At 38.6% G+C, this 14,635-nt stretch overlaps 1 long non-coding RNA gene across 1 annotated transcript; it reads left to right on the forward strand.

Annotated features, from left to right (window-relative positions):
• Nucleotides 1-10,897: 10,897 nt before the first annotated feature.
• Nucleotides 10,898-13,258, forward strand: LOC145554923 (uncharacterized). Its single transcript, XR_014090977.1, has 3 exons — nucleotides 10,898-11,438; nucleotides 11,987-12,113; nucleotides 12,329-13,258. It is a non-coding gene; the product is annotated as an uncharacterized LOC145554923 (long non-coding RNA).
• The last annotated feature ends 1,377 nt before the right edge of the window (nucleotides 13,259-14,635 follow it).

A 14,635-nucleotide genomic window follows, 5' to 3' on the forward strand; every position in this document is an offset into this window, starting at 1 on the left:
AAATCCCGATCGATGAATCATAATTTGTATTAACACACGGAGGCTGTGGCTCACTGGGACTGCACTAGCACAGTCGCACTAGGCTTCCAGCCCTAGTGGCTGGAAGCCACTAAGGTCCCACTAAGGTCCCTTAGCAGAGGGCTAAGGGACCTTTTCGCCCAGATTGGGATGCAGCACATGGAGGCTTCTTGGGACCAGGACCAATGGAGGCACAGAGAGGCTTCATGGAGCAAGGATCGACAGAGGTATGACAGTATTGGCCCTCATTTGAAATGAGGGCCAATACTGTCCCTCATTTCAATAAATGAGGGCAATAAATGAGGGCCAGATTTTAGCAGCACCAGAAAAAAATGTTGTAAAAAAACCTGCCCGTCTTTTTCTGGCGCTTTTCCAGTTCACTTAAAAGACACAATGCAATTGTGTCTTCAGCTGCCTCATGCTCCATGAACGCCAGAGTCCATCCAGCAGAACAGTCCCAGGTCTTCATTAGGTCTTTGAAAACCTTTTTTGTCAGGCCTGGAATCCAGTTCTGCTGGATGGCGATCGGCTGGCCCTCGATTTTAACGCAGATGTTGTGAACAATGCGTTCCTGTACCTCTTTCAGGTCCTCAAGGCACCAAGATGTTCTTGATTTCTTGATGCCTTGACACATCAACGACTCAACAAAAAGTTGGATCGTCTCCTTTCTCTCCTTCTCAAAGGACTTCCTCAGTTCTTCAATTCGATGTCTTACTGGTATCAGTTGTTGGACGATACTGATCACAGGTCGAACCAACAAACTGAACCCTAAACTCCGCCTAAGGACCACGATGGGGTCTTCATTTATGGGTTCTCCATTCCTATCATTCATAGGAGGCTTCACTACAGATATAACATGCTTTAAGAAAAGCATGTTAAATACATCAGTGCACTCTCCCTGAATGATCTCCTCGACCCCCATGGCCTGGGCAAAGGCCTGAGAAACCTGGTTTCCAAATACGGTTTTAATATCGCCATATTCGTATTTCAGGTTCCCAAGTAAGTTCCGAACGAAAGCAGAGAAAACCTCTGTCAGGTGATGTAAAAGGTCTTTGGTCCTCTTTGTGACACTCTCACTCAAGTGCAACGAATTAAAATCGTCCTCCGGAATATTAAAAATGTACTCCTCGATTGCAGGGACGGCAGTGTTACTAACTAAATATCGCAAATCCATAACTAACTATAACTGTTGTGTAAAAGTGTGTCTCCTGTAGAAATGTCTTGGAAGGTGGCAAAATTTTACCAACATGAGTTATAAATACCCCGCCCCTGTATTACACAACAAAGCAGTACGTGACATCACAACCTATGATGCATCATCACAAGAATACATGCAGCACTGTGATGTAATAGGCCTACAAATCAAGTGTTCTGACGATCTGTGCTACCTCATCTAAATCTACCTCGTCAGATTTAGAATCATTAATTGTCTTTGAGACAAGAATATTTTGTAACCAATGTAATGAACCATAATTTAATCTGGAGCTGTTTCATAATCTCCCTTTGAATCAAACACAAACTCATATTTATTTACCAATTCTGTTCCCTCTTTAGACATTTAAGGTGACCAAGTTTCAAATGAAAAGAAATCCTGTTTTGATAAGATAATAAGAGAAAACTATTGATTAGTCCATAATAAAGTTCAAGTCTGCTATAAACCTCAATTTTCAAGTTTTATTAAGTTTAAATTTAAACCTGTCTACAGCTAAGCCGAGTTTCAAAAACTTCAACCCATTAAATGTCACTTTTTTTTTTTTTACAATTTTACCTGTTATGTAATTTCATTCATCCTTCATACAGTTAATTTTACCACAAGTGAAAATAGTGAATTGTGCAGCATTAGTTTAGTTTCAATCAGTTTCCCCTTAGTGTCATTTATTCCTTCCAGCCAGTATCACCCTGAAGGCTGTTTAACAGGTCGCCTCCTTTCTTCTGCACCAGATATTCTATCCCTTTGTTGGTTTTTCTCTTTCTCCCTTATTTTGATATTCGTCATGCTCTGCCAAATAAGCTATTAATGCTTCTATTTGCTCACTGAGTGCAATCTATGACCCGATGCCCCACTTTGGATCATATTTTTCCTTTTCAAGTTCACCCTCCATCTGTTTAGGCTCAAAAATCTCCTCTTTTCTCTTTTTCTGTTTTTTTTTTGCAGTTTTGCTCGCACGGTGGCGAGGAAATCAACCCCAGCAGACAAAATCAGACCTAGCCTTTCCCTTCCCCGCATCCGGGAAAAGTCGGGGACGGTTAACTCCCATTGCAAGCCAATCGTCCTTTTTACTTTAACTCTTAACTTTTAAACTCTTAACTCTCAACTTTTTTAACTTTTAACTTTAAACTTTGACTATCTTTACTCCTAAGAACAACTTGAAACATTTAGACAGACCAGTCAAAAGCAGTACGAACGACAACTTAGTGACAAGCAGACAAACCTGGGAAACAGTACAGACAACGGCTGATAACTGAAATTTACACAGACCTGAGAAACAGTACAATGGTGTATATTACCTTTCATGTGGGCCCTACACCAGAGTACTGTTCCGTCTGCGCCTGAACGGCCAGTCCAATATCCACTCATGTGTCAACACAAAACCATCCTCTGCTACCAAGTGTTGGGAATGGAAATCCCGATCGATGAATCATAATTTGTATTAACACACGGAGGCTGTGGCTCACTGGGACTGCACTAGCTGGAAGCCTTAGGACTAGCGGAGGGCTAAGGGACCTAACAAATCACCGGGCCCCTTACGTGCATCAGCTGCTGGAAACTGTTGAGTGGGGTGAGGGGGGGCTTGTGTCGCGTTTGTCTTTTGATTTTTACCCAGGAAGCATTTCGGCTAAACTGTGAGTGAAACAGTCATTGGGGCTGACTAGTATATATTCCATTGGGGAAGGTAACTTTAACATTAAATACACCTTTCTCAACAGGCGAGGGCGCACTTTCTCCACCTATAATCAGACCATTATGCGCCTTGAAACCATTCCTCCCTCCCTGGCACCTCCAGACCCGGGTCCCCATCCGGCCCGGTTCGGAGGGCAGCCTCCCCCCCCCCAATCCCCCCCATATCTCCGCCCCTGGGCCCTTTGTCTAACAGCATGTGACTCTTTCTCGACCTTGGTAAAGCGTCTCAACAAGATTTATTTATTTTCTGTGTCAAGTTTTAAGTTATCTTTAGATGTTTTGTCTGTTTTAAACTTTTCACAAAATCATTATGTTAGTTTGAAGCATTTAGTGTCGATAGGATAGGATTTATAATTTATGGTGCTGTTCAGTAAAGTATTAGTGTTAATCTGTAATGGTGAATTTTTTTTCTTACAGTACCATTGCACAGATTCTATCGCTTCTCGTGAAGCAAGCAGTCACAGTGTGACTGAGGCTTTCCAGGTAAGCCTGGAAGCCATTGAGAAGAAAGGGAGGCAGCTAAGGGCCTTGGAACAAACGTTAAGGTTCATGCAGAGGGAAATGGACATGATAAAAGAAAAATTGGTGTCTGCTGAGATGAAAGTCGAGAACATGGAGTGCTCTTCAGCATTTTATGCTGATGATAGGTATATTTACAGTATAACATGTTGATTATAGGTTTTATTTCTGTTTCATGTCCTAATCTTAATTAACATTTCATATAATGGTACATCATGAGGTATATGTAGTGTGTACACAAATTATTTTTTGGTTCTTGGATGGTTTATTTTTTTCTTGCTTTTACAAATTAATTGTAATTAAAAGAAAAGAGATTCACTTTTGCTAAAAGAAATAAAAAAACCTATTAAATATCAAACTGAAGCTTGATCTGTACAAAATAATGACAATGGCCTACATGTCACGAGTAGTGGTGACTGGGCTGAAACGATTCCTCGAATAATTCGAATACCTCGATTACTAAAAATACTCGAAGAAAATGTATCTGTCTTGAAGCTTCGCTAAATTCATTGTAATAATTAAATATGAAGCGCACTGTGGTCTAGCTGGAAGGTTTTTGTGTTGCACAATGCTACCACTTCCGTTAGTGCCTGGAGCACATGTGCTAATTTTGTAGCTATGGAGGGAAACACAGAATGCTAAGGAGAACCCCGAAAGCGACAAAAACTGTCGAAAGTTTGGGAACACTTTATGCTAAACAGAAAAGACAACACAGCACAATGCATCCACTGCAAAGCAGAATTGGTGTACCACAACAGCTCGTTATCAATGTTGCAGCATCTGAAGAGAAAACAGCCGCTACATGCATCCAACTCGTCCACAGTTGCCAACAAGTATCGTTTATGTTCTCTTTGCTAACTACGTTAACCTATATGTGTGATATAGGTTAATCAATAACGAGGAAAACACCACCTTGATCTTAAGCCAGAGCAGTGGAATATTATTGAGTAGGTAACAGAGGTGGGGACTCGAGTTACATGACTTGGGACTCGAGTCATTAAATTCAAGACTTGAGACTTGACTTGAAAAAATGCTCAAAGACTCGGACTTGACTTTCACACCATTGACTTGGGACTTGACTTGGAAGCTGTTTGCTTGAAAAGACTTGGTATTTTACTCATAGTCTTAAAATTTAAAACACATTTATAAAGTGGCCGCATTAATTAATTTCACTCATTCCGTATAAACGGGCGCAGACCGTTTTTCCACACTCGTATGTATGTGTGCGTAGCTGCAGCACAACCAATCAAATTAACAGGATTTAAAAACAACGGGGGAAAAAAGGAGAGACGAAAAAACGCTCAAAGCAGATATGCTCCTGTGAGTAATTTCTTTTGGGTACATCAATCATGAAATATCCAACTAAAAACGGAGTTAAACATGCAAAACCTAGAAGACCAGGATCTCAGATGGAGATACAACTTCAAACTGTTCGGTTTTTGAAGTTGCACAAATAGAGAGGTAAGCGGTACTTTTAGTTTTACTATGGGACAACTGACTAGCTAACGTCATGTTAGCAACTCTGGGTTACCTTGGTGATACCGCTCATCTTTCACTTGTATGCTATGTTTAGTCATGCTGCATAAATCCAGTGATTTTCCACCCTGTTGTTAGCTCATTAAGCTAATGTGCACCGTGTTAGCTCATTAAGCTAATGTGCACCGTGTTAGCTCAGTAAGCTAATGTGCTCCGTGTTAGCTCAGTAAGCTAATGTGCTCCGTGTTAGCTCAGGAAGTTAATGTGCTCCGTGTTAGCTTAGGAAGCTGGTGGATGGTGAGCGGGGTTCTGATCAGAAAGCAGGTTCTGTACCTGAACTCAGGGAAGAGAGTTTCTCTCTGTTCCATCATAATGATGAACCGGGTCCCGTTCCATCACAGGATGGATGGTGTATTCATAAGAGAAACTACGGTTTTTTACACCGCTTTCCCACCCTGTTCCCGTATTAGTATTTTTCCATAAATACCCCTCCTCCCCCCACCGCTCTTACGTTAGTTTTACTCCTCCTCCTCTTGACAGTAGCACCGGACAGAGACATTTCCCATATTCTCAGACCGGCATAGGCGTAGGAACAAGTTTATCATTGGGGGGGGACACATATCGGAAACCTGAAAGATTCGTAAATAACTTGAGCAAAAATGTCAAACAATGGTGTCATCAACGCGTTACTCTAATCTGACCCCGTGTAACGGCGTATTACAAGGGGTCAGATTAGAGTGTTACTATTTACAATCCAATAATCAGATTAAAGTTATATATCCAAGTCACTGTGTTACTATATTTGTACTTTTTTTTTTTAGAAAACAGAAGTTGCTTTCTTCTTTTTCCTTGGGGAGATACGTTTCACGTGTAACACCAGCAACACAAATGTAAACGATGGAGGGAAAAGTGATGAATATTTTCTAGCTGATGGATTAATTTTTCATTGAGTGATCAAATTACTCTTTCAAAGTAACTATGGAATCCCTAGTAATAAACTAACTACACTATATATCATATCTGTGTAGACCTGTCACAATAACAAATTTTGATTTTTGATAATGTTGTTTTGAGACCATATTTAAGTAATATAATGCTAATGGCAAAATAATGACGCGAGAACACAATCTGAAAGATCAGTAAACTTTAAATTATAATGAACATTTAACACTGCAACTGGAAGACATTTCAAATATCCAAAATAAATAAACAAAACGACAAATGAAATGAATTTTTAAGTCTTTGTAAATAAAATTTTTCTTAAAAAAAAAAAGGTTTAGCTGAGACCAAAGCACCAACCTGAAAGCTTTTATCATACAGTTTTTAGTAGAAAGAGAGAGAAAAAGAGAAACCATAAATCATGCCAATGGAAATTATTGAATTTGTTTTAATTTATTATGAGCACGGAGCTCGTTCATTGTGCACGTTAAAGCGGACATGCAGTGGCACGCGCCGACCCCGCCGCATGTCGCAGCATGTCGCAGCATGTCGCAGCATGTCGCAGCGCCTCATGCACCTCTGGATCTTTTCAACTCGGTGCGGATCACGCGTCAAACAAAAAAACAAAAAAAACTTGAAATGACTTGAAATTCCAAGCTCCCAATTTGAGACTTGACTTTTGCCTGATTTGAGACCTGACTTGACCGTCTTTACTTGAGACTTGCAACACAGTGACTTGGTCCCACCTGTGGTAGGTAAGCAAGACTCTTGAACCATTTGAAGAAGGAACGGTGTTTCTGAGTGGGCAAGACTACGTTACTCTTCCTTCACTTCCACAACTTGTGGACTGTGACAGGGACTGTGACTGTGAAACAGGGAAATTTTAAATCTACACTGACTGGTTCTCATGTTTTGGTTTCTCTGCTGAATTCACCTGATGCAGTTGGATCTGTTCCTGCATCCTTAAGGAGGAAATGTTCTGTTTCTGTGTTTCTCATCAGTCACCTGACATCTGGTTTCCTTGTTGGTTCAGTCTGTTTTTGATGAAGGTGGTGAAACTTGTTTTTAGTGAGCATCTATTTCAATATTTATCTTGTTCAACTTCACATCTACACCAGAAAGTATTCACAGCACTTCAGTTTTAAACATTCAGTTTTGGTTGCTTTTCGTTACTTTTGTTGTTTTTTTAAATCTATACAAATACCTCTCAAAACCAAACATGATTGTAGACACATTTGTAAGTTTATCAAAATGTAAAAGCATTCATTGTGGCAGTCAATATTTCCCTGATGATCCTTCAGTTGTTTTGCAGCCACTTGTGATGAAGTCAGCTGACTGAATATGATGTGGAGTGAAACCCCTGTGTATAGAAAGTATCTCAGCTGAAGAAGAACATCAGATTAGAAACAATCAGAGGAACCGTCTGCAGACCTCTGAGAGGAGATGGAGTCACAGCACAAATCTGGGGAAGGATCCAAGAGATCTGGAACAGCTCCATGGTCAAGTCAAGCTTCTTAGTGTGGAACATTTCAGCAACACGACAGTTCAAAGTGCTTTACATCAGAAAAACATCATACAGTCACCAAGTATGAAACCATCAACAAGCGTTTCATTTAGTCAAGTAGGATCATCGAGCAAATACACATCAGATATATTGATCAATGTTCCAGTTACAAATCAAAAGCAACTCTAAAGATGGGTTTTAGTCTGGATTTAAAGAAACTCAGTGTTTCAGCTGTTTTACAGTTTACTGGAAGTTTGTCACAGATTTATGGTGCATAGAAGCTGAATGCTGCTTCTCTGTTTTTGGTTCTGGTTCTGGATATAGAGCAGAAATTGTCTATTATCTGGACATTGAAGGAGTTTGGACCCACCAGAACCAGCAGTGGTTCTGACTACCCAGCCACACCAAGTAATCTGGGAGGAAAGGTCTCAGTCAAGGAACCATCGAGTAGATAAATTTACTGATGTTTTGAACACACTGGAGGAGATTTCTGATTGGAACATCAATGATTATTACGCCTAAAGCAGACAAACCCTAGAGGACACCGTCCACCAACACCAGAGGAGAGAGATATATAGACACCCTTCTGTCAAATTTTAATCGAAGTTTGATGGATTAATTGATATTAATTGATATCAACCCCCCCACCCCCCCACATCCGGTAACCTGATACCCCCTCCCCCAAAACATATGTCATATATATCATATGATGGGAACTTTGTGACCTCATGACCTCCCTGGCACCCTTCTGTCAAATTTTAATCGGAGTTTGATGTGAATAAATAAATATAAATGAATAAATAAATATACTATATTCTAAACCATGTTGAATTAGATTAGGAATATTGTAACGAATGGTTTTAAACAGATTATATTCATGATACACTGTGCAGGAATTAATTGTCTCTAACTCTTGTCCCATAAGAGAGAGAGGTTGACAGAGGAAGCAGAGAGGAGAGGGGAAAGTCTTGCTGTGTGTGTGTGTGTGTGTGTGTATCTGATCTCTGAGCCAGCATACGATGAAACCTACCTCGTAGTATTTCACAGAATGATATATCCTATAGCTAGGTAAGAGAGGGTGACCTCTGACCCCACAGCCGGTGATGCCCACCTCAGGATACATTAGGCAATCCTTCTAAAGGAAAATTAGCAGATTCATGCCACATGGTCCTCTTTAAAAGGAATGTATCATATCTATCAGCCAACATACGGTGAAATCTACCTCATTCTATTTCACAGAATATGATATATCCTATTAGCTAGGTAAGAATTTATGCCACATGGTCGTCTTTAAAAGGAATGTATCATATGTCTCAACCAACATACGGTGAAATCTACCTCATCCTCTTCCGCAGAATATGATATATCCTATAGCTAGGTAAGAGAGGCTGACCTCTGACACCACAGCCGGTGATGCCCACCTCAGGATACATTAAGCAATCCTTCTGAAGGAAAAAATCAACAGTTTCGCTGCCGCATGGTCCTATAAAAGGATGCATCGTCTCGGCAAGACCACAACAGCACAGATCTTCTCTCATCTGCTCTGCGGTACAACAAGAGTTGTAAGCTTTTACATTTTGCTTTATCTTTAAACCAGCATTATTCTGAATGTTGTTGAATCAACAGTGATCTTCTCAGTGCTTCATGCTTTCTCCAAAATAGTAAAGTTTAAATACATTTGAAACTTGTAGATTTTTTTTTTTCTGTAACACTTGCTAGTGTGATACATTTCAGTAAAAGTTCCTCGAATATGTGACAGGGACTAAACAGGCCCATGTTAGGCTACTAATATTTATCTTTCAGTATTCCCCAATGTTTAAAGTTTTTTACAGTGCACAACCACACTCCAAGAGTTGCTCCAACATGGTAAATTGTTTTGTTACCTTTAAAATTATCTACAGCTTTTGTCTCTGACTTATACGCAGTTTGTTTTTTTGGCCCTAATGATTTTTTTCCCCTCCATCCGTTATCTTACATGCTTAAGTGTGTTCACCAACAAAATATAGTACACCCGTAGTTGTTAAGGTTCCAATACTAAGAACTTATAAATGATCAATATGAACCATCAGTCTGTATTAAAATATTTAGTACAATTTGTATTTTTTATTTAGATTTGATGTTTTGATGTGAGCATTTGGATTTCTATCAATTTATTGAATGATGCTCTGTGTAAATATTTATCAAACTAAATGGTCATTCAGGTTTTATATAGTTTTTTTTCTCTTCATTCATTGCATGTTGCAGAAATTCAAATATATGCTGGCTATCGACCAACAATTCAATCAGTGAATCTTTGCTTTTTTTTTATCAAGTAGCCCCTCTCACGGAGACTCACATCTTCTGACACCGGGCCCCCGCTTATAATAACATTAGCCAAGTTAGCTGTTGGTACACTTACCTAAAGAATAAATCATGCTCGCTACACAACCAGGCTCCAAAAGTTGGTCACAACATGGTAAATCGTTTTGTTACCTTTAAAATTATCTACAACTTTTTTTCTTGGTTCTAATGATGCTATCTGTTCAATAATGCTCACTAACAGACTGTGCACCTCTTGTTATTGATAAGCTTATAAATGATCAATGTGAAGCATCAGTATGCATTCAAGAAGATCACATCAGTCAGATTTCGTAAAATATTATGATACTCAAAGGAATCAAAATTATAGTTCACAAAATTATATTTTCAGGGAGCTTCGACTGTATGAAAGGAATGATTGAAATATACTATGAAAATATTCTATTTGCAGAATCCTGATAATAAAACTTCAATTGTGAACTGAATAATTAGATTGCAATTAGACACAAAAGAATCAACTGTTAATTAGTAATCATACTATGGAAATGACTAGCAAGATCTGAACAAACAAGAAACTTGACTACCTCAAGAGATTTCACTCGTAATGAACCGTCTGACTTTCTTTAGCCGACTAAATTTAATCTTACCAAATTTTTGCCAATGAGTAAACAGGTACTGAGTTTGAAGCGGGTCAGATGCCTCCAGCCGTCTGCTAAAGCTAGACTCAGGCCTTCCTCACTGTAAAATAAAACATTCTGCTTAATAAAAGAGTTCAAGTGAACATCACTTAAATGTCATCAACTTGTTGTTTGTACTCATCTTAAACAAGCGGCAGGAACTTTTGGATTTAAAAAAGAAAAAAATAGATGCTTTACAAGTTTATCTATTTTAAGTTGAGTCTGCAACAACTAGAATAAAATAAAAAGTGAACTATTTGAAAGTAACGAGGATTTGGGGTGGTAAATGATGAGTTTAAGAATATTGTTTGTCAAAATCGCACAATGTAACTACACTTGTCTTTTACATGTTGCAGTAATTGAATCTTTTGAGGCAATTGGTTTGCATAAATTTAAGTAACCACAACCTATTTTCCTGCTCCACATACTTGGCTAGCAATGTTCCAGTTTGCTTCCCAGTCTGAACTTCTGGACAATGTCTTGATTCAGTCAAATCTTCTATCCTGTATCTCATGTACTCTGATATTCTATAGAATTCATTCTGTGAAAGCTTTGCTTGCTGGTCTTCTTCATGCTATGAATGCAGTATCTGGTTTCTCTTACTTTAACCCGCCCAACTTGCACCTGATTGGCATGTTAGCCTTTCGATTCCCTCCCAGTGAGGCGGTGCTTCACAAAGCAAGCTATTTGTCAAACTGTTGATCTCCCTCAGAAGACATGGTGCCTGAGTTTTAGACACTAGTTGACAGCTCATGCAGCTTTTTACTAAATGGCAGCCCTAAAAGTATATATCTTTAAACTATGAATAAATACGCAGAATTTCATAATTATTTGATCCAGCGGTTATAGAAGTTTGATAATAATGCAATTCGGGGGTTGTTGTTTCTTAATGTCAGTGTTTCTGACATTAAGAACATCTCTAAAATATGTTACTTTTTATGTTGAACACCAGACACATCTCACCTCTTTCCCACAGTTTTTCACTTAGTTCCACGACTGCCGTGGATTTTATAGTCAATGTTAAAAGCCAGCAGAAAGTCTGAAGCGATGGAGGAAATTTACGTCAACATGGAGCCTGTTTGACAAACTGCATCTAATAACACAGGTAAGAATAAAGTTTCAAATAAATCTAGTATGTATTTAATTACATTTAGCTAAGGTTCAGGTTTTTGTTAAGGTTCGAGCAAAGAGAGGCTCTGCCTCTGCGTGGCTTTGGGAATCCTGAATGTTTTACTTTTGGCTGAACTCATCGCCATCAGTGTACGCAGTGAGTCTCGATCTAGTCATCTTAAAGATGAGTACATTTTATGTTTCTGTAATAAAAAATGTCATCGGCTCTTCTGAAATCAAACTGACCAAATAGCAACGGTTTGGAAAGCATAAAGCTTGGTGACTCAAAGTGTTGCAAAGAGGTGAATCATTACACTGTTACATGTGTTTGATTCATTTTCAACAATGGATGCATTTACAGCCATTTAGGTTACCATGTCTTTAATATCTCCTCTTTTTCACACTTTCTACCCAACGATTTATTGTTTAGTGTTACCTCAGTTTAAATTCTACAACCATAACCAAAATCATAAAACAATTTTTTAAGTCTTAACTGAAACTACTTCTATTTTTGCAAACATGCTTGTTGATTTTTTTTTCCAGCTCATGACATGACAGCAGATTTTTCTGACGTTAGTAACTTTCTGACTGAGCAGAACAGCGACAGCAAGTTTCCCTCCACGAACGCTAACTTTACTGAAACGACTCCACGAGCTGAAGAGACTTTAAGGTTTGTCAAAACTTTGAAAAAAATTGGATCTCATTAACATGTCTAAAACCTTTTCCCCTCTGAATTGTAGAGTATAACTAATAACTTTCCTTTTGTGGCTAAATGAATATAATGTAAATGAACAACTTTCATTTTAATTTATTAAGTACTGTATCATTTGTGTGTTCTAAAAACAACAATGTAAAAGAAGCAAAACTTTGTTTTTTTTCTTACAGAACGAACAAACATCAGTTGTTCCTGTTAATTCAGGGGCTGCAGAAGAAGAAGAAAGGAGCAGATACAGTAGAGATTATTGATTAGGATTTGTGTATATTTTCCTGGTATTTGCGGAATATTTTTCTTTTAATTTTAAACATTACAGTCGGTGAGTGGTGCCTGTAAAAACCCTTTGTCCAGGAGCAGTGTGACAAACCATTCGTAAAATTGTATTTAGAACCTCCTCATCCTCTTACATGCTGAGCCCTTAGAAACTGCATGATAAAAACCTCTGTCCAACCGTCCATTTTCCTCTGCTGTTTCTGGATCATGGGGTAACAGCTTCAGAAAGGAGGCCCAGACTTCCCTCTCCGCAGCCACTCCTTCCAGCTCCTCGGGGGGAATTCCAAAGCATTCACAGCAGACACTGCCCCAATCCGCCTGTCGATCTCCTGCTCCCTTTCTCCCTCATTTGTGAACAAGATCTCCAGATACTTAAACTCCTCCACTTGAGGCAAGAACCCCTCTCCCAATCTCTCCCAGAGAGGAGACATTCCACGTCCCAAGAGCTGGAAGATCAGGTCGACGGGAACCCCTTCCTCAAGCACCATCCAGATTCAGAAGAGGACAGGACAGTTTAGGACAGAAGTTTTGTACATATAATCATAGCAATGCCTGCAGCTGCCCCTAAACCCAGGCCAAAACTTAACCCGCTCACAAACGACTCTCCACAATTTGATAAAAAGCCCCACATGCTCCAGCTTGGACGCTGCCGCTCTTGATTCAAATTTTCAAGAATAGCTTCCACTATTTCATCCTGATCTGATTCGTTTAAATTGTAAGATCTTTTAAGTTTTTTAATAAGACCTGTAATTTCACCTAGCATCTCCTCTGTATTCAAATGTTGTAATCTCCTCCTTTGAACCCTGATATAAAAATCCTCAATTTCATCTCTCAGGTTGTTGTCCATGTTTAAAGTTTGAAAGGTCTCTTCCAGTCTTTCTCCAGTGCTCGAATGAAAGATCTTGGGAAAGTTCAAGTACTTAGAGACAGTTTTATGATGTCACAACAAGAGAATGATATTATGACATCACAGAGAGAGTGATGTCATAACTGACATACATTTGGATTTGCATATATTTATGCATTTTATAAAATATGTTGATATGGTTTTCTTTTGCATATTATTGAAATATGTTTAATCTAGGTCATGCTAGTTCTGCTATTATATTGTTTTTGTCCTGTTTTAGTTTGTGAGAAAGTGTGGTGGGAATTTAACATTATGGCTCCTCCTTGCAGGAGCTTGTTTTATGCCAGACACTGACCTTACCTCGATGCCCATTGTGTTTTACCAAATCTCTTTATTGCTGTTACAGATGGTTAATCAAACTTGAATGGAGGGTGGTGGGCTTTACAAACAGTTTACATACAGTTTTATACAAATATATGATTCATGTATGTTCTTGCATTGTTCCAAAATACAAGTTTATAGAAACTAAAATATAAAAATGGCATCCAGTAAATAAAAGGTCAGTATTTTATTTTACTTGCTTTACTTTCTTTGAAAAGGATAAGAAGGATGGTCATGTTTTATTTTATTTCTTCAGCTCACTTCCACTGGATGCAGGATTATTGCTTATATTTGAAGATTGGAATTTTGATTGTGGAGTCCCTTTTGTCATCACATTCTTATATTTTCTTTTTTATTTCTTTATTTCATAACTCAGTTTTTCTGACTTGAAGCTTGGTTCAGCTTTTATGCTCACTTCTGGGCCCTGCCAAGAGCTGGAATTGTTCAATCAGAAAACTTCTCAAAAATGCCATGTAGTTGCATTTTATTCATGCTGCAGTATATAACTTTAATAAAAAACATGTTTTCTCCTTATTTGTTAAAGCTGTGTTACCATGTCATGACAGTTTGTTATGAGACAGATAATCATTGAAAACAATTAATCTCCTCCACCTCCTTCCTGAACTACTATTATCTAAAGTACTGCATTACCAGATAGCACACGATGTTAAATCAACGTTGAATTATAGTTAGAATAGTTGATTTTTGATTGAAGTCGACAAATGACGGTGGATCAACCATCAAACAACCATCCAATCAAACAGTTGAAACTGTGTCATTGAATCTATGTTGTTTTGTGGTTGAAATCTAATGAATGAAATGCCGATGTCTGATCAACATCTGATCAATGTTGAATCAATGTCAGCTGTTTTGCCGCACACCTTCCCCTCCTCATCATAGCTCTGGGTGAAAGCATTTTATTACTGAGCAGGAGTTATCACATTTTTAATGACACTGATAGTCAGTGCTGCTTCCT

This window comes from Poecilia reticulata, chromosome 14 (assembly GCF_904066995.2).
Source record: "Poecilia reticulata chromosome 14, P_reticulata-male-v2, whole genome shotgun sequence".
Taxonomy (NCBI): domain Eukaryota; kingdom Metazoa; phylum Chordata; class Actinopteri; order Cyprinodontiformes; family Poeciliidae; genus Poecilia; species Poecilia reticulata.